We start from the raw sequence: 18,689 nt of genomic DNA, 5'->3' as shown, positions 1-18,689 counted from the left end.
AGCCGTCACAAAATCTTTTTTGTTAGCACTAAGAAAAAAACCAAGAACCGGCAAAACGCAGAAAACTAATTCGTGATCATTACCCTGTAAAACTGCAAAGCCCCATATCATTCACAGCCGCAGAACGAATACTGCGAAGCCGTCGCCTTCGTCTTGCCAGGCCGCGCGAAGCTCGGCGCTGCTCTTCGCGTCAAATTTACTTGAAAAGCTGGCACGAAGCTTGAAAATGCGTTTATGCCTGGATAAGCTTCAAGATGAAGACATAGATTTCTGCGTTCCGTTCAAGGGCAAGCGCACGAGCGAGTTGATTTCATTGAGCATGCACACGATGTTACGGCAAATGAGGTAAGATTTCACGCAGTGGCTGGACTTTCTTCGCAAGTGCAGTAAACAAGAACCTGAGGAGGAGGAGGAAACATGGGAGGATAAACAGTCGAGGAAAACAGTTTGCTACCCTGCACTGGGGAAATGAATGAGGGGATATAAAGGAGCGGGAGAAAAGGAAGAGATAAGAAAAAGCACAAGGCGAAAAGGCTTCGGCAGAGTCATAGCCTGTCGTGCAACAAGAACCTGAATGCCCGTCTATGAAAGGTAGAAGTTGCCATAGATGCTATAGTACCAGCAAAGAGGTGAATACTGCCGTCATTGTGAACCATACCCAACAATTCTCGAGAAAACCATTCTTCAACGAGAAAAAGTTTATGAACGCAATTTATGAACGCAACACTATTGCAATCAATATATCCGGAGATCTCCCGTCGGCAGGCTTGCATTTTTTTGCTCTTAACGTTTTTACTATTGTGATAAGCGTTCCTTATCGGTTTTCTATGGCAGTCTTAACTGCTGCCTGCGAGCGATGGAAAAATTTAAAGCAAATATTTTTGCACACATCGGAAGCATGGACCATTACCTTCAATATTTCTATAAGAGTAACTTACAATTTTCTAATGCTCAAAATTTTTGAACAAGAATGTTAGACCTGACTCATATAATTGCTGCGCAGTCAACATTTGATAACTTTATTGAGTATGTTCAGAGATCTCTTGTATAATGTTTGGCCATGACCATGCTTAATAGTTTACTTGTATGCTTCTATTGTGCTGCCAAGCTTTATTTTGCTTCGATTGCACGAAATCTAACCCTCTTGCCGTGCAGGCTAAACTGATGTGGCTCCTAATACGTCGTTTCGTTTTTCTCTCTCTCTTTTATGCTACGTTGTTGCTCTCGTGAGTCCCGTTGAAGCGGTTGCTGCCGGGCGATTGTCGAGACCACCTCACCGCTGCTCGCAGAAACCATTTCCTCACAACTCCAACCCAGGTGACTACTCAACTCACAAGTGCGGCATGCTATTTGAACGCGGCCTAGGGGAGCAGTGCGATGAAGGCTTACAGCAAGGGAGGTAAAATTACTGCTCTATATCGGACCTAGATCATCTCTGGTAGGTTCAGCATCGTTCGCGCTGGCTGCAGCCCGTTTCTATCTGGAGCAGTGAAGGGTGCTTCGTTGTATAGGTATCGCGTCTAGGCCTCTTTCGTCAGGGCCTTCAACATAGGCTGAGTGAGACATAGACAAGAACAGTTGGGCCGTGTAACGATGTTAGTGCGATCTCGTACAAATGAGAAGGCGCCATTTTAATGGAGGGCTACGTGCCGAAAAATTCAGAGGCATGCGCGATTGTTAACTGTGTCAGCAGGTAGGAATCTTTTCTGAAGAGTTGCACTCTTTGGCGGCGAGAAGAAGCCCATTAAATGCCCTTTTTTTGTCTCTGTCGTCGGTACCCCGAGCCTGAATGCTGAGCGTGGCGAAAAGCAATGGGCCCGAGGTGCACCGTACCGCTGCTTGTGATGCAACGCCTTATTTGCAGGGCTTAAAAGAAACAGTGGTGATTTTTTCGGGATCAAAAAATAAAAGCCAAAAAGATTTATTGAAGAACGCTAAGGGCGCAGTAAGAAGCTGATGTTGCCAACATCTCGAAGAGGCGGTTTCCTGATATACCAACGCCACGGCGGTAAATCGGAACGGAAAGTTGTGAGCCCTGCCAACGCTCTGCCCTGAGCGCTGCCAACGTTGCCCTCATTGATCGCCGGCCTCGATAAAAAAGCGAAACTCATATCGGGAGCGGCATTCTACACCCCCATCTGGCTTGAGACTTATATACGCGACATGCGTCACAGAGGGGAGCAAGAGGTCACACTCCTCGGCAAGGGTCGCACTGTCCCGTTCGCGAAACGGGCCGACTCGTTCGACCCACAACCGTGATCGGTCGGTGCCGCGCACAAGAAGCCAGCCGCCAGCAACTGCAGCGACGTCAGCCGCTCCGTGACCGCGGAAAGCAGTTCACCTTCCTTCGGCGGTAGACACCCTTGGAGCCCGCGTCTTGTGTTTTCCACTTGGCTTTGTTTTTTTTTCCTCTCCCTTTTCTCTGGTCGCCTCTCTTTCCGCGGCTACCGGCAAGGCCGTCCAGGTCTATCGGTAAGCGCATAACTGCGCGTGCCTGCTGAAGGGGCGAGCGAGCGGCCTCTGGAGAACGCCAACGCGCCGGTCACTTCATTCGCATGCCCGCCGTTGCATAGCCCGCGTTGGATGCAGGGTGTCGGGCCGCTTGATTCGAGGACGCGGGTTCTTGGATGCCGGCCACTTAGGCGACCGCGTTTTGACGAGGGAAGGACGAAACGCGCGACCCTTACAAAGATGACTTTTGAGCTTCAGTTGACGCCTTGTCGAACTCCTGTTGAATCAACTGGAAACCAACATGAACTCCATGTATGTTGAGCCTACTCAACACCTGCTAAACAAAATTTTTGTTGGGCGTAGTCAACACATTAATTGTTGAGCAATTTCTGTTGAATTTAAGTTGAATCATCTCAAGGCAGCCGCTTCTAAGCCTAACTAAATGAATCAGTTCGACATGCATCTTGTAAGCAGAACCTTATCACATTATACATATTAAGAACGCGTGCAGCGCCTGTTAAAGCTCTCGTAAACCGCTCAAAGTCATTTTCTTGCATAGAAAAAAGTGTTAGTAGCGCAATATGCTCTTTCAGGCATACCTGCTTCGGAGGATTCGTATATGCGCTCATAAAAAAGGGCGCTTAATCACTTCTTTATTTATGTTGTTTATCAATGAATCAAGCCCTTCGACTAACAGAACGCTGCATGTGAACTTCATCACTTCTAATACACATAAATAATTAAGTATTAATAGTTATAATTGAAATAACTTTGATGATCGGCAGGCCACTATCTGCGCAGGTCCGGACACCCCTGAGTAGGACTATATAAGTGTGAAGCCGAGATTGCGCTTAAGATGAACTCCTAGTCAGTTCGTGTGCAGTACTGTTATCTGAGGGATGGGTAAATGTGTATATATATATATATATATATATATATATATATATATATATATATATATATATATATATATATATATATATATATATATATATATATATATATATATATATATATATATATATATACACACACGTGTGTTTGTGCGTGTGTGCGGAGCGCTACACCACTGGGGATGTCGGCGTCACGTTAACGAGAAATTGAAGCAATAAATATGAATATACCGGCGAAAATCGCATTGGTAGTCGGTCCATCTGGCGCAATACGAATGTATTCCTATGATGTTTTTTTTTTTTTTACCGCAGCCAACATTCAGAATGACGTGTTGATTCACCCCAGTAATTTCAACATGAAAACAAGGCAGAAATTTTATTGAGAATGCTCAACGCCAGCACGGTGGCAATCTTTTCCAATGAGTTTCAATTTGGCCTCAATAATTCACCAACACTAGGCCATCCTGGTCCCGACACAGACTCAACGTGGCATGTTGAGTCTGCTCATGAGAACTTCAACACTGCCTCAAGAAGCATTTTTGTAAGGGGAGAGCCATCGCACAGCGATATATTCCTAGTATGCTATGGAAAACAATTTCTACCTGAAAACCAGCTCGAGAGAAGAAAATGGGAAAGAACTTCCTTCTGAAACGTTCCCTCGACGCGTGAAGTGAAGCCTCGTATAACAGCAGTGAATCCTGGGAGGATACGGTCAGCTGTGCAAGGCGCAAAAACAGAACATGGACGCTGTTTTGAGACCATTTTCTACTGAAGCCGCCCCTCACGACCTCGACAACAGCGCTGCCTTTTCTCCATAAATAAAAAAAAAAAATAGAAGAAAGGCTCATGGCATTTTTAACTTCTCGGAGGACTTATTTCGAACGAGGCGAAGTGCAGGGAGGTCGGATACCAAAACATCAGTCGCGTTAAAGAAATTCACGGAGTCGCAATTAATCTCCGGCCCTCTACTCCGGAATTCCTCGTATCCCACTAGTGCTGTATTGGAACTTAAAATCCCTTTAATCAATCAATTGACGTACCGCAGCAACGACCGCGGATCAGAGAGTACGCCGGGGGGAATTTTGCCAAATTTCGAACACTTGTACTTCTTTAATTTGCACTGAGGTCTGGCTACATGTGCGTTTGCACACAGCGCTTCCGTACAAATGCGGCCGCCGCGTCCGGAACAGAGCCTACTATCTCTCCAGCTCGCTCGTTGGCTCACTGCCATATCAGTTCGGACCTCGAGTGGCTGTGACAAAAGGACACTGCATCCGCTAACGCAAAATTATGGACGTGAAGTAACATAAAACGAACAGAATACTCGCCGCCGAACCCATTATCACTTTTTTTTTTCTTTTTTTACAGCGTTAACGAAAACCCACCGAGTTGCTCTCACGCCGAGGTCACTCGGTTGTTGTCTCTGCCGGCTGGCAGTAATTTCCGAGCGTAATTACTAATTGCTTGCCACCTATATTTTGTTTTCTAGCTATTTTCTTCTTATATGATATACTGCGGGTCATCGTTCATGTCACTTAGATAAGTTCGCCAACGCCTTGACCTTCGTGCATTGCAAGTGCGCGCACGTAGTTATGTAAGCGCTACGGATTGCCGCTACGGATATAATTCTTTTATCCCTGTACCCGACCTGCAACTGCGAGAAAGTGCTGCGTGCATATGCATTGTCTTGACCTCACAGCCGCTGATTCGCCGACCTCTTACTCGCGAAGAAATACCGATGTTCATGGAACTTGAGAACCCACCGAATCGGGTTGCACAGATCGTTTAAGAGATATCTACGGTCTTTGTAGCTTGATGCAGAACGTTGCTGTCAACGGTCATGCTGTTCATGACTAAACACTCCAACGACCGCTGACGCACCCAGCCCGGACTTTGTCACGCGTGCGCAGCCTGTTTTTACCTTTTGTCATCGCTCTTCCGATTTGCAAATAAGGATGATGTTTTATAACCGTTCTTTTATTTTTCATTTCATATCATATATCAGCAAATGCTGTCCGCACACTCGTTGCCTTCTACCGATCACGTAGTACAAGCCTCAGCGCGCCGACTGTATTCCTTCGACGCTCCGCAGCTGCTGCGCGCGTTCTCTCCCGGCGTCCCTCGGAACCAGGCGACCGGCGTCTGGTGCCCGCCATGCACGCAGGTTCCCTCAGCGGGGTGTTGTGCAACTTTCGCCGTCTACGCTCCGTCTGCGCCAAATCGGCGCAGCACTGCGAAGCCCTGCTCCTGCATAAGCTTTCAGTGAGGTTGGCCAGTGCGCGCTAAAATTAGGCGCCCAGAACTGCAGAGCTGCGGCTGTCGCTTTTTCCGGCGTTTCGGGGAAAAGGCGCACGTCGGCTACTCGAACCAAGTGCTGCTAGAGTGCTGCTCGTTCGTGCCTCCCTCTATCGTCGGCCAGCGCTACGCAGCCAGGCAGCGCTGCACGAATGCGCCCGCCGCTCCCCCCCACCCCCCTCCCCGCCTGCTCCGCGTCCTCAATAACCGCCCTAGTGGCGCGCCTTGGCCGCGCTTTAAGGCGTCCGTGGGCGCTCATTTGAACGGGCGCCGCATTCGCAGAGCCCCCGCTCTCGTGATCCTGCGATCCTCGACCGATAAGGAGCGCGCAACGGCCATGGTGTTTACCTTACGCCTGTGGTGCGGCGCTTTAATGCCGTCCGAGGTTGAGGAACCTCCTGCTCAGCTTTCGCCTGGCGCTTTGATTTCGTAACCACTATCGAAAGACAAAAGGCGTCGTAGTAGGCCGTAACCAGAAACTCGAAAATTGTTATCATCACAATCTTGCCTTACCTCTCTCTCTCTCTCTCTTACCCTAACCCATAACGTTACCTCGGGCCTGCTGCGATCCCAGTCGCTCTGGCCCGAGGTCGCAGGACGAATTCCGGCCCCGGCGGCCTCATTTCTATGGCGGCGAAATGTGACGTCCTAATGCTGCGCGATATAAGCGCATAAAAACTGAGGTGGTCGGAGTTAATTCCGAGCTCCCTACCTAGGCGTCTATCATATAGACCGCGCGCAGTTTCAGACCGTAAACTCACCATACCATACCATACCATACCATACCATACCATACCATACCGTACCGTACCGTACCGTACCGTACCGTACCATGCACCGTCATCGCCATCTGTGTTTTTGGCTGAAACCAGGCTCAAGAGCTGCCGCAGTTCCAACCAATGGCGGTCCATGGAAGGGGGGGGGGGGGGGGGGGTTACCCAGCCACCAGAAGACTGAATCTTCCCGAAACTGGAGGACTGATTTGCTGATGTGAAATGAGCGTCCGAGGAAAGCAGTACACTTGAACCTGGTAAATTATTCGAAGCAAAATCTGTATTGAGAAAAGATGCCTATGTCGTTTATTTTCGCCTTTTGCGCTCCATGACTGGCGCTCTCATTCAAGTTGTAATAGTGTAAAATAAATATAAAATGATTAAACATGAATATTGATCATGTAACCGTTAATATTCAAAACATGAATTATGGCAAAACATCTGTGTCGTTCACAATTTATTGTTCAACAACAAATCGCACAAAATTGTTCTGCAAATAAAAAGCATTGATAGAAATTATTGTTCCTATTTTTTTCTCCTTGATATCTAGAATTGCCCTCCCCCCCCCCCCCCCCCCAGAAAAAACAAAACAATCCGTGGGTCCACCACTGGTTCCAACTGGGTAATAGCTGTAGCTTACCATATGGTCAAACAATTAGACATGACCAGAAAGTCAGTAACACCTCCGTTCATTTGTCTATTCACTACAATCGTTTCTGAACAATGGAGGAAAGGGGACGTAAGAAATGTGACTTCCCCAGCAAGTGAAACGTCCCTTCGTGCTGGTCGAAGCACCCGTGCTGGCGGGGCGCCTCTTATTCACTTTGGCACTGCGAGAGCACTACGCCTCCGTTTATTGTCTTAGGAGGTAAGAGAGGGAGATTGAGCTGTCTTTATATCTATCTGTCGTCTGTCTGTCTGTCTGTCTGTCTGTCTGTGCGTGCGTGCGTGTGCGTGCGCGTGTGTGCGTGTGCGTGTGCGTGTGCGTGTGCGTGCGCGCGTGCGCGCGTGCGCGTGCGTGTGCGTGTGTGTGTGTGTTTAATCCTCTTAGGATTGCACAGCTTTTTGATTTTGATGTTAGTACAACGAAAACTATAAAAAAACGTTTTAATCAAATAAATATGAACGAAGTTCTGTGGTGCTGCTGAACTGCTGAAGCAATGCCGTGCTGTGAGGCACTAACACATCTAACAGGTCGATTCCTGGAACAAGCGAGATGCGGTGGCGTTGTTTGTGCCACTTTGAACGCAGGAATCGGCTCGTCTGTTGGAGGTCGCATAATCGACCTCCATACTTGTCTTGAAAAGTGAACAGAACTTGTCAAACAGCACTGCATCGGAGACGAGACACTCTTAAAAAGACGCGCTTCTGGGATAAACGACGGTGTGACATTTTTCAAGCGCTAAGACAACAAGGACGAAGAGGGAACAGACAAGGACGAGCGCTACTTCCAACTGTTTATCTCGTAAAGTGCTTAAAACAGTTCTCGAACGCTTTTATGACACGGCAGTAAATTGCACGTGCGCGATTACACAGTATAGCTACCGAGACTAACAGAACTATGAAGATATAAGTGCACGATTACGTTGATACCCTGAGGAAGGCAAGTTCTTTTTTTGACGATGAAATAGACGGTGAGCTTACACAAGTGCTACCCAGTGATGCTATGTTCTGTGCTTCTATAATCTCTCGGGTTAGTTGATCGCGACTACGTCCGATGATTTGGCACTGATTTAACAATGGAGTACAATTACGGCACTTACTGCAGTGAATGGCTAGGTTGCTTCCGTAGGAATTTTTAACATTGTTGTTGTGCTGGCGTAGCCGGTCATTGAGACAACAGCCCGTTTGCCCAACATACTTTTTGCCACAAGATAGAGTGATGCAATGCACAACACAGTCTACACAGTCCACGTACGCTGTTTGATGTTTGATGCCACATAATTGTTTGACAGAAGAGTAGGGTTTCGTCAGCTTGCAAAGCTTGTTAAGCTTGTTAGGGGCCGTGAAAACAACTGTAACATCTGATTTCTGCGCTACCTTTTTCAAGTTGTGGGAAACAGTGTGCACGTAAAAGAGCACAGCAACCTTTTTTCTCTCACTAGACTGATTTGCGATTTCGTCACGACCGTTCAGGTTCCTAAGGACGCGTTCTGCTACCGAGACCTGAAGTGGAACCGGGTAGCCAGCGGCGGATAACCGGTTCACTTGTTTGTGGAAACTACGGGGCATGCAGTGGTGGCAAGATTTTGTCAATGCGTTTCTGAAACAAAGTGCAATCACTCCTCGCTCTACCAGCTTAGAGTGGGCGGAGCGGAAAGCTAAGAGGGGTTATTTCCGCGAGGTTCGTAGCTCCAGCAAACGTGGTTGTTCGTGAGTGAAAAGTTAATATCGAGGAAGCGGATTTCCCCGTCAGATGGTAGTTCATGGGTTAGTTTTAGTTGGCTGAGATTATTCTGGAAGGCTACTAAAATCTGGCTAGCTTCGTGTTGAAGGGAGTTCTGGTCACAGTCAATAAAAACTAAAAAGTCATCCACAAATCTAAACACCTTAAAAACCTTTGAACCCTCCAAGTACCGCTGGAGGGCTCTGTCATGGTAGCTTAAAAACAGATCGCTGAGCACCGGTGCTATACAGGAGCCTATACATACACCTTCCTTTTGTAGGAAGGGTTGGTTGTTCCAGGAAATAAAAGTATTTTTCAGGTAAAACTGCAAAAGTTTAAGAAAGCCGCTACACGAAACCCCGGCATCATTTTGGAAGGGGACAACACCGAAGTGGTCGATGCTGTCTTGAACATATTCTAGCAAAGAAGCATGTGGCAGTGAGTAGTATAAGTCTTTAACATCGATTGAAAAGGCCTGAAGGCTCTTGTCGGCATGGGATGAAACAAAGTCTAATACTTCTTCTGAGTTCTTAACCACAAAGGGGTCGTCAATGCTTAGCAGATTTAGCTTTTCTTGAAGAAACAAGGACACACACTTCTGCCACGCCCCATTCTCTGAAATAATCACCCTTAAGGGTACGTCAATCTTATGCGTTTTCGCACTAAAAAAAACATCGAGGTGGTTCTGCGGACAATTCTGAATGCCCCTGGTTAGTTTGTCTAGGCTGAGTCTGGTGCACAATTCTTTCGCTTCGGTTTTCCGCCTAGAGAGCGAGATCTCACCGTGGGAATTGAAGGCGGCGGAGATAGCCTCCAGCGCTTTGGCGTTGAAACTGTCGTGGGAGAAGACAGCAGAGCCGCCTTCCTTACCTGCCGGTATAACACACATGGACTGTTCCAACAAAAAACCTGCAACGCGTTTCAGGGGAAGTTTGGAAGGATTCGGTCTGCTGCGGTTGAGGACGTCAATGCCGTCCAAGGTGCAACGGCTGGCCTCGTCGGAGTCTGGAGCTAACTTGGATACACGACGCACCATGGACAGAAGCTCATGACCTGACTTCTTCGTTTCGTAGGCGAACTTGGGGCCAAGGGCCAGGACGTTCTTGATGTCTTCTGGCAAAGCCAATCCCTCGGGGTTATGCAGGGTGCCCTTGGCTTGTGCTCGGGCGGCGATCTGCGACCGTAGAATCTTCAGTTGCTGCTGCCAGATGGCCTCGGTAGCTCGAGAAGCCAGGCGCTGGTATTCCCGTAGAAGGCAAGCAGATTTTGACGAATCCGCTGGGTCATGCAGCTGCATGGCCAGGTGGCTTCTGTAAAGCCGAGCTTGTCGATGACATTCTGCCCGCAGGATCTTGCATATCCTTCCGGAGTGCCCAACAGAAGGAACAAAGCCTCCGAGCACGGTGATGACGTCCTGGGGAAGGATTTTTTTAGAAGGCAAGCGAGCGTGCTCTGCATGCTACTGCAGCGATGAGGGACACTGTCGCACTTGGGGAACACAAAACATTGAAGAAAGGGCCCGTTGAACTAGAGATGAAGTTCAGAAGGGTAGCGGATCGGGCTAGTTGGTGCAGATTTGACATTTTTCAAGCGCTAAGACAACAAGGACGAAGAGGGAACAGACAAGGACGAGCGCTACTTCCAACTGTTTATTTCGTAAAACCGCAAGTGCTTAAAACAGTTCTCGAACGCTTTTATGACACGGCAGTAAATTGCACGTGCGCGATCACACAGTATAGCTACCGAGACTAACAGAACTATGAAGATATAAGTGCACGATTATAAGTGCAATCACTCCTCGCTGGTAAAGCGAGGAGTGATTGCACTTTGTTTCAGAAACGCATTGACAAAGTCTTGCCACCACTGCATGCCCCGTAGTTTCCACAAACAAGTGAACCGGTTATCCGCCGCTGGCTACCCGGTTCCACTTCAGGTCTCGGTAGCAGAACGCGTCGTTAGGAACCTGAACGGTCGTGACGAAATCGCAAATCAGTCTAGTGAGAGAAAAAAGGTTGCTGTGCTCCCTTACGTGCACACTGTTTCCCACAACTTGAAAAAGGTAGCGCAGAAAGCAGATGTTAGAGTTGTTTTCACGGCCCCTAACAAGCTTAACAAGCTTTGCAAGCTGACGAAACCCTACTCTTCTGTCAAACAATTATGTGGCATCAAACACCAAACAGCGTACGTGGACTGTGTAGACTGTGTTGTGTACTGCATCCCTCTATCTTGTGGCAAAAAGTATGTTGGGCAAACGGGCTGTTGTCTCAATGACCGGCTACGCCAGCACAACAACAACGTTAAAAATTCCTACGGAAGCAACCTAGCCATTCACTGCAGTAAGTGCCGTAATTGTACTCCATTGTTAAATCAGTGCCAAATCATCGGACATAGTCGCGATCAACTAACCCGAGAGATTATAGAAGCACAGAACATAGCATCACTGTGTAGCACTTGTGTAAGCACACCGTCTATTTCATTGTCAAAAAAAGAACTTGCCTTCCTCAGGGTATCAACGTAATCGTGCACTTATATCTTCATAGTTCTGTTAGTCTCGGTAGCTATACTGTGTAATCGCGCACGTGCAATTTACTGCCGTGTCATAAAAGCGTTCGAGAATTGTTTTAAGCACTTGCGGTTTTACGAAATAAACAGTTGGAAGTAGCGCTCGTCCTTGTCTGTTCCCTCTTCGTCCTTGTTGTCTTAGCGCTTGAAAAATGTCAAATCTGCACCAACTAGCCCGATCCGCTACCCTTCTAAACGACGGTGGTTTCATTTCTTTCGTCTCCTCACGTGAATGCCCATGTCGTTGAGGCATTTACTAGCTAATTTTCTCTAATACTAAGTTTATGCACATTTTGCGGCATTCTGCTGATTATATAGAATATGACCGGCTGGGCTGTTTTTTTTCTTTTTCTGGGTGGGAAGGGGGGGGGGGGGGGTGAATAAATAAAGAAAAACAGTATCCCCGGCTCTCCTGTGCCCATTTTTCTCTTCCTTGTAGTTCTAAGCAGCGCGCCACTATCGTAGTATGTTAAAATAAGTATAGTATACGAGCGCTTCTTATTCAGCGTTCGGCGATGTTGCGAAGCTTAAGAAGATCTCAGTAGCTTACTGCTGGCCCTTTTTCTCATATCTGTTTATTTATTTATTTGGCCGCAGTGTTAAATCTTCACTGAGGGCCGTTACAGGGAGTTCAACAAATAAAAATACATCCCATTAACACTGCAAACGAAGTACATTAATGAAACTGAATAAATTTGCACACCATTTCTGGAAAAGCAAGTGAATTTTTTTTTATGTTAGTACTCTCTTCAACATCACTTGACAGTTTATTGCATATTTCAATAACGTCGGCAAAAAAAAAATACCGGTACACATCAGTATGTGTATTAATAGCAATCGGTAGCATTGTACTTGTTTTTTTCGTGAACCACTTTTAGAGACGCTTTATCACAGCGTTTTTAAAAAAAATTATTTGCAAGGGCTCTTGCACTATCTGAAAAACAGTTCCAGTCGGTGCTTTATTCTTCTTATTTACAGCAGTTCTAAACCACACTGCTGTAGCATCTTTGTGACCGCGTCGGCGATACTTGAAGCTTACAAAACGAGCTGAAGTCCGCTCGCTGTATTGTTTATATCTTCTTTCTCATGAACTTTTCATCACTTTTTCATCCTTCGTGCAGCGGATATAGCTGGCGCACGTCTGTGTGTAAAATTAGTCGTGCATTGTAAACAATTTGCAGTGCCTATAGTCTTCTTTACTTGTCCCTGAAATGCGACGTTTATGCTAATTTCATGCGGCTGAGCACCCTTTGTATAGGTCATTAAGATCTAGCGGCCAGTAGCAGCTGAGAGCAAAATATTAATAGCTTTGAGCAACACCCAGATTACCGTTATGCATTATTCAACCCCCCCCCCCCCCCCCCCCCCCGCTTGGAAGAAAAATTATTAAGAAAAGAACACAACCACAGCACGGAAGAACATAAGAGCAGCGATGATGAAATATTGGCATATTCAGCTACCTTGTCTTAGCAAAGCCTCTTTTGTCTGTACAAAAACAGCATCTTCTCTGGCAGATGAAGCAGCAAGATGCGGTGCAACTGCAGGTCTTTGTTCTCAGGGACAAAAGGCGAGTTTATCTGCGATCAGAGCTTTATTTGCCTAATCCTTCCCGGCTGCGAACGGCACCGCGGACGCGCAGCAGGCAGTGATGGACAGAAGCGGAAGTGAAAGCAAGCAAGTAGCTTTCCGCAGCCTGTCTCACCCGCCGGCATGCATGGCGAACCACCTCTCAAGGACCCGGACGAGAGGGGGCGGCCAGCTTTGAAGACCATTGTCTCTTCGCACGCGTCACTGGACCCATTCGTTTCGGATTAGCCGCGAACGGAAAGCTTTGCAACAGCGTTGCCGAATCGCTTAGACTATTATTGGTTCTGGCTCCTCATTTTTTCGTTTTCTCTTTTTTTACATTTTTTTTTCGCTTCGACGTAACTGCAGCGCTGCCGCCCATTGGGGCTGCCAAATGCGTCCACAGGAACTGCCGAACTTACACGTACAGCTTTGGCTCGTTTATTAGACAGCCGTCGCTTCGTGTCCCCAGAGTCAGCCTGCAGACAGCTAGAAACAAGTTCTCAGGAATGCTGCGAATGCTCACGAAAGCCTAAAGGATGTCCGCGATGATTCCCATGTATCGTAATAAAGCCTCATAATGTTCTCAGCTCGTGCCCTATAGTTAACTTATCATTGGTGTTCGCGTGGCTTTACATGCGCTATGCATGGTGTTACGCGCCAGCTGAACTACGCGCGTTGCTTTTAATATTGAGGTACTCGTCCTCGGAGCTATGCTAAGTCTGATCATACTCCATGCTTATTTCATGTTCTGACCTGTTTCTTTCTGACCTGCTGATCGGAAATTTGAAGAGACGGAAAATAACCTACTACGGGCGGAAAAACTAAATTGACCGCGCAAGTGACATTAATGTTTTATTGCAGGAAAGCAGAACACTGCACTCGGAAAAAGTAAGGTAAGCGTAGTCTACCATGCTTGGCGCCTACCGGCACAGTGAGCTTTTACTTCTGTGGCATGTTTCAAGAAATAATTTTTCTCTACTGTGGATAGGGAAGGGGGGGGGGGGGGGGGGGGGGGGGGTACATTGTTCGCGCGCGCAAAAAAAAAAAAGAAAATTAGGCTTTCTGTAATCCCTCCTTACAAAGAAGTAGAGCCCGTCGCTGTCCCTCCCTGCCCCTTTCCTAGATGCGACCTATCCTAACACTAGCAAAAATGTCTATAGGTAGTTTATCGGCTACATATTGAAATTCTGCACGGTTAAGGCCACCTGGACCATGTTGCACCTTCAGTGGTGCGTTCTTGGGAGCACTAGCTCCCTGCTCACATATGCCTTGAGGTAAACCTTGGCCGCACTGTCTGCGACCAGCGAGGAGGGGGAGTTACAACGAGAAGAGGCAAGTTGTGCAAACAATACTGGTGCCCATTTCGCTAAGCGAGGTCTCAAGCGCCACAGCATTATTGGACCTATACAAACGCACATCGGCGGTGGCGGTAAGAATTTGTACTCGCAAACGCTGTCCATCCACACCGCCGAGACATGTCACGACGACTGGGCGACGACGAGGCCAAAGCCGTGTTCCCGCGGAGGCCCTCCGCTGCGCGCAGCCGTGTCGAAATTCGCGGAGAAAACAATGGCCGAGCACATCTCCCCACCGCTCTTCCCGTGTGTCGCCACGCGCTTACATCACGGGACGGCCAATCGACTCTGGTACTTGTGCAATGATGCCGTCTCGCATCGGCGATGCGTGTTATCGCGGCTGACCGAGAAGCAACCTCATTCGGGCTGACCTCATCCGCGAGCCGCAACCACTTTTGTACTAGTGCAACTGCTTATGCTTTTCTCCGCCGGAACTCTTGTGGAGAGAGCCAGATAACCGTTGCTAGATGCAGCCACGGATATAGCAATGATACTTCCTCAGCGTGCCACATGCGGTGAGAATAAAGCGTGCTCGACGTAGAAGAAGTGACTTGACAGGGCGATTCCGTTCCCACAGAAAGCAATGGGTCGGGACAATTTGACAACTTGTTTCTTGTTGCAAAGTGAGGACAACATCATCAGCTGAACTGGCCGGTGGATGAATGAGATAGAAATCACTCCGCTATGCTTACCGTGATGCGAAGTGGTTGTGACGCGCAGAATGCATTAAAAGGTAGAAGTGTATACGACTGATGAACTCTGGGAGGAATTAAGCTGGTCACAATAAGCTGGTTAAGGTCACGTGGCCAGCCGTGGCCTTATCATGGTCAGTTCACTGACCCCCGTGATTTGGGGGGGGGGGGGGGGTTAATGCGGGCCGATGTGAATCTACTCCGTAGTTGGCTTCGCTGTAACGGCTTGCTGTGAAAACTAAAAGCCGGAGCAGGCACGCTGTTTTCCAGCTACATCAGTAACTCTGTGCAGCTGTTCGCGGTTCTATATAAGTTGATATGGGCAGGAGAAGATGCTGACGGTGCGTAGTACGGTGGAACCGCTCACAGATGCAGTTCTTTGTAAGTGGTAGCTCGGCGCATACGCGAGTTTTTATGAGTGTGGTCGCAAGCACGCGCAGCTGTGTTCAGCGTTACCGGGAACAAGAATGCGCGTATCTTTCGCGTGCACCACGTCATTGAGAGTCACACGCGTCGTGTGCTGCAGAATCTCGCGATATACAATGGAAGAGAAAAGAACGAGCTCTCGTGTTCACGGTAACAGTGACCGCCACTGTACTGCACAAAGGGGTTCCTTCTATTACTGCCCCATCTCGGAAAATGAATACAGAAAAACGTGGGAAATGAAACAGGAACGACTTCAATGCCAGCAAAATGCTCGATTGTAAATAACAGAAACACCGTGGTCACTCGTTTTGGCATAGAGACGCGGTTACGACAGCTGGCGGCCTGAGAGACGCAGTCGCCGCCAAATGCCACACGCCTGCTAGATGTGCGCCGTGTGCTGCTGCCAGCACGCGCGAAGGACGCTACGATCGCGGGCCAACCGCGAGACCAAGCCTTGGGCAGCGAACTGCGCGAGTGGAAGCGACGCTGGCGCGCGCGCACACACACAAACATCCCCACACATGCATCACAGTGAAAGAGGCAAGAATGCCAAGGCGGGCCTCGCCATTGTTCAAGAGGAGAGGACGTCCCTCGCACGACGCGGTCCTCCTTTCAGCCGAGCGAACGAAACGGAACAAAAAAGAACGCGGTGGTCAGCGGCGGCGGCATCATGGTCCGCGAAGATGCGGCGAGTAGCGCTTGTGGTCTCGAGAAACACCGACCTCCACCCTCGGCGCGATCCGCGGGCTGCGCGCAAAGAGTAAACGACCTCAGCGTGGCGCTGGCCTTCCGTTCGGATCGTTTCTCCCGATGCTTGTGTGCTTTCTTTCTTTTTTTTTATATATTCCCCCGGCGTTTCTTTCTTGCCCTCTTCCAGCAATCTCTTGGCGTGCGTCGCTCGGTCTGTGCCACTCGGCCTCTCGGCTCCTTTGTCCAGACCGACTGAGCCACCGCGCAGCCCCCGCTGCTGCCTCCGTGCACCGACACAGACACACACGAAGAGAGGCGTGCCGCGCGCGCTGAACCGGATTTTTGATATCGTCGAGTGCTGAAAGAGACGTCTGCCGTGCGCTCGCCGCCACCTTCGGTGTCCGGGTGTTAAAAGTAAGGCGATACGAAGTGCTGGGCCAAGAGGGCCAGTGGGCGGCGTGCTTCCGATTCTACGCGCGGGTCCTGCTGTGCAGCTGCGCGATAACGCTCGAAGATATTACCGTCCGGGCGTTAGTCCCGCCGTGGTCTCTGCCACCATAGAACCAGAGACTTCTTCTCGCGCCTGAGCCACACCCGTGACTCACCTTGAAAGTTTGAGTCTCCACGTTTAAGATTAAATAAGGCGCGCACACCACCTCCTCATGTGTGCGGAGGGTTTCCTTCCTAAAAGCCGCGTTTTTCTACCTTTTGGTGGTGGCGCATCGTCAGTGGAGTAAAAGTCACTGCGTAATTTTAGATACTTTCACACTATTTTTGCCAAAGAAAAGACAGGGTCTGACTGCAGTGAAATTCAACCCATGCATTCATAAAAGAAAGTGGTCCCGCACGAAACCAAGATTGAAGCGTAAGAATGTCGGTTAGTTTCTTTCCTCCTTCTCTGCAAATAGAGAGGACAGATTATATACAATAGAACGTATGCCATATTTACACGATACAGTAAAATAACGTTTCTGAATTCGGCAGCCTGGACACTAGTGTTTGACTTCATCAGAGCGCAGCCTTGGTCTATGCAGAGATTAATGCATTGATCCAAAAGTATAGTACTATAGTCGTATACAACTAAAGAACGAAGCGGCAAATGTCCCTCGAAGGAAGCCTTCGAGCCAATAGTGTCGACCGATTTTCACGAGGTAGCCGTGGTTATTCACAATCCACGCTACGTTAATCCCCTGTTACGCTAGCCTGATAGGTGATTAACTGCGGATTAACAGCGGCCACACAAAAATGGTTTATGGTTTATTGGGTTTTAACGTCCCAAAGCAACTCAGGCTATGAGGGACGCCGTAGTGAAGGGCTCCGGAAATTTCGAGCACCTGGGGTTAACTAACACGCACTGAGATCGCACAGTACACGGGCCTCTAGAATTTCGCCTCTATCGAAATGCGACCGCCGGGACCGGGATCGAACCTGCGTCTTTCGAGACAGCAGCCGAACGCCATAACCACTGAGCACCGCGGCGGCTGACACGGAAATCATTCGACACCACTATCTGGAGGGCCTAATTTGAGAGGCATTGGACTCTGCGTTCTGTTAACTTCATAGCGTTTTGGGTGGCCAACGAATGTTAAGAGCGCAAATTTAAACATGTGCTACTTAAGATTAACTCGATAGTTAATCTACTTAAGCAAAGGTTGACAAGCGTAGCCAGTTGGTCTGGGCTAAGAGAACGCACACTGCCTGAAGGTCGTGTGCGCTTCCGCTCGTATTGTGCATCTGCTTCAGGGAAACGAATACCACCCTAGTTGCATTTCATTTCATTTATTTGTCCCTTAAAGGAAAAAAAAATACACGGGGTGCAAAAAGAGTACAATAATATACAAACTAAAAGCAAGAAATAAACAAAGAAAAAGAAAACAGAGAACAGTTGGCACTTCAGTGTCGCAGTATGAATGATGTTAATGAGCCAGATTCACGCGGAAAAGGTGGCGATCGGAGCATGTCATTACGTTGTCGAGAAGGCCATTCCAGAGCGCTATGGCGTCGGGAAAAAATGAACCGCTAATTGCGGAGGGGCGGGTTTTAATGCATGCGATTGGGTTACTGTGGTTTAGGCGGGATGACTTTCCTGAGGGTGGCTGCAGCAAAAAATGTCTTGGTGAGCGATAAAAGAAAGAGTGAAAAAGGTATAGACGGGAAATTACGCGGCAAGTTGCTAGCGTTTGAAGGCCGAGGGATCGTTTTAGCACGCTGTTACTGTGGCATTTCTTGAGTACTGCGATGTAATGAAACGGGTGGCGCGATTTTGAATGGCTTCAAGGTCTGAGATGAGATACGATTGTGATGGATGCCAGACAGATGACGCGTAATCCAATTTAGGACGTACGAATGTTATCTATGCCAACTTTTTTACTTCAGGTGATGCAGATTTTAGATCATCCTAACCTGACCAGGAATAACTCCGCGTACTTTGTATATGTATTCGATTAACGTATATAGAGGAGCCTCTAAGGGTCGCCTAAATAGTCATCGTGTCGTCGATAGATCGGATTCATTCACGAAGACGGAGCACCAAGGATACGAAAAAAACAAACAAACTGGAAACCATCCCTCTGGCACTGCCATCAAAATAAGCCACT

The 18,689-nt window shown here is 48.2% G+C and overlaps 1 protein-coding gene across 1 annotated transcript in view; it reads right to left on the bottom strand.

Moving 5' to 3' along the window:
- Nucleotides 1–18,689, bottom strand: part of LOC149355296 (uncharacterized) — a 285,681-nt gene that overhangs the window by 250,505 nt on the left and 16,487 nt on the right. The window lies entirely within an intron of this gene.

Source organism: Amblyomma mixtum, chromosome 3, assembly GCF_055824585.1.
Source record: "Amblyomma mixtum isolate Tamu chromosome 3, ASM5582458v1, whole genome shotgun sequence".
NCBI classification, from domain to species: domain Eukaryota; kingdom Metazoa; phylum Arthropoda; class Arachnida; order Ixodida; family Ixodidae; genus Amblyomma; species Amblyomma mixtum.
Note: the sequence above shows the minus strand (reverse complement) of the source record. Positions and strands in the feature narration are given on the sequence as shown.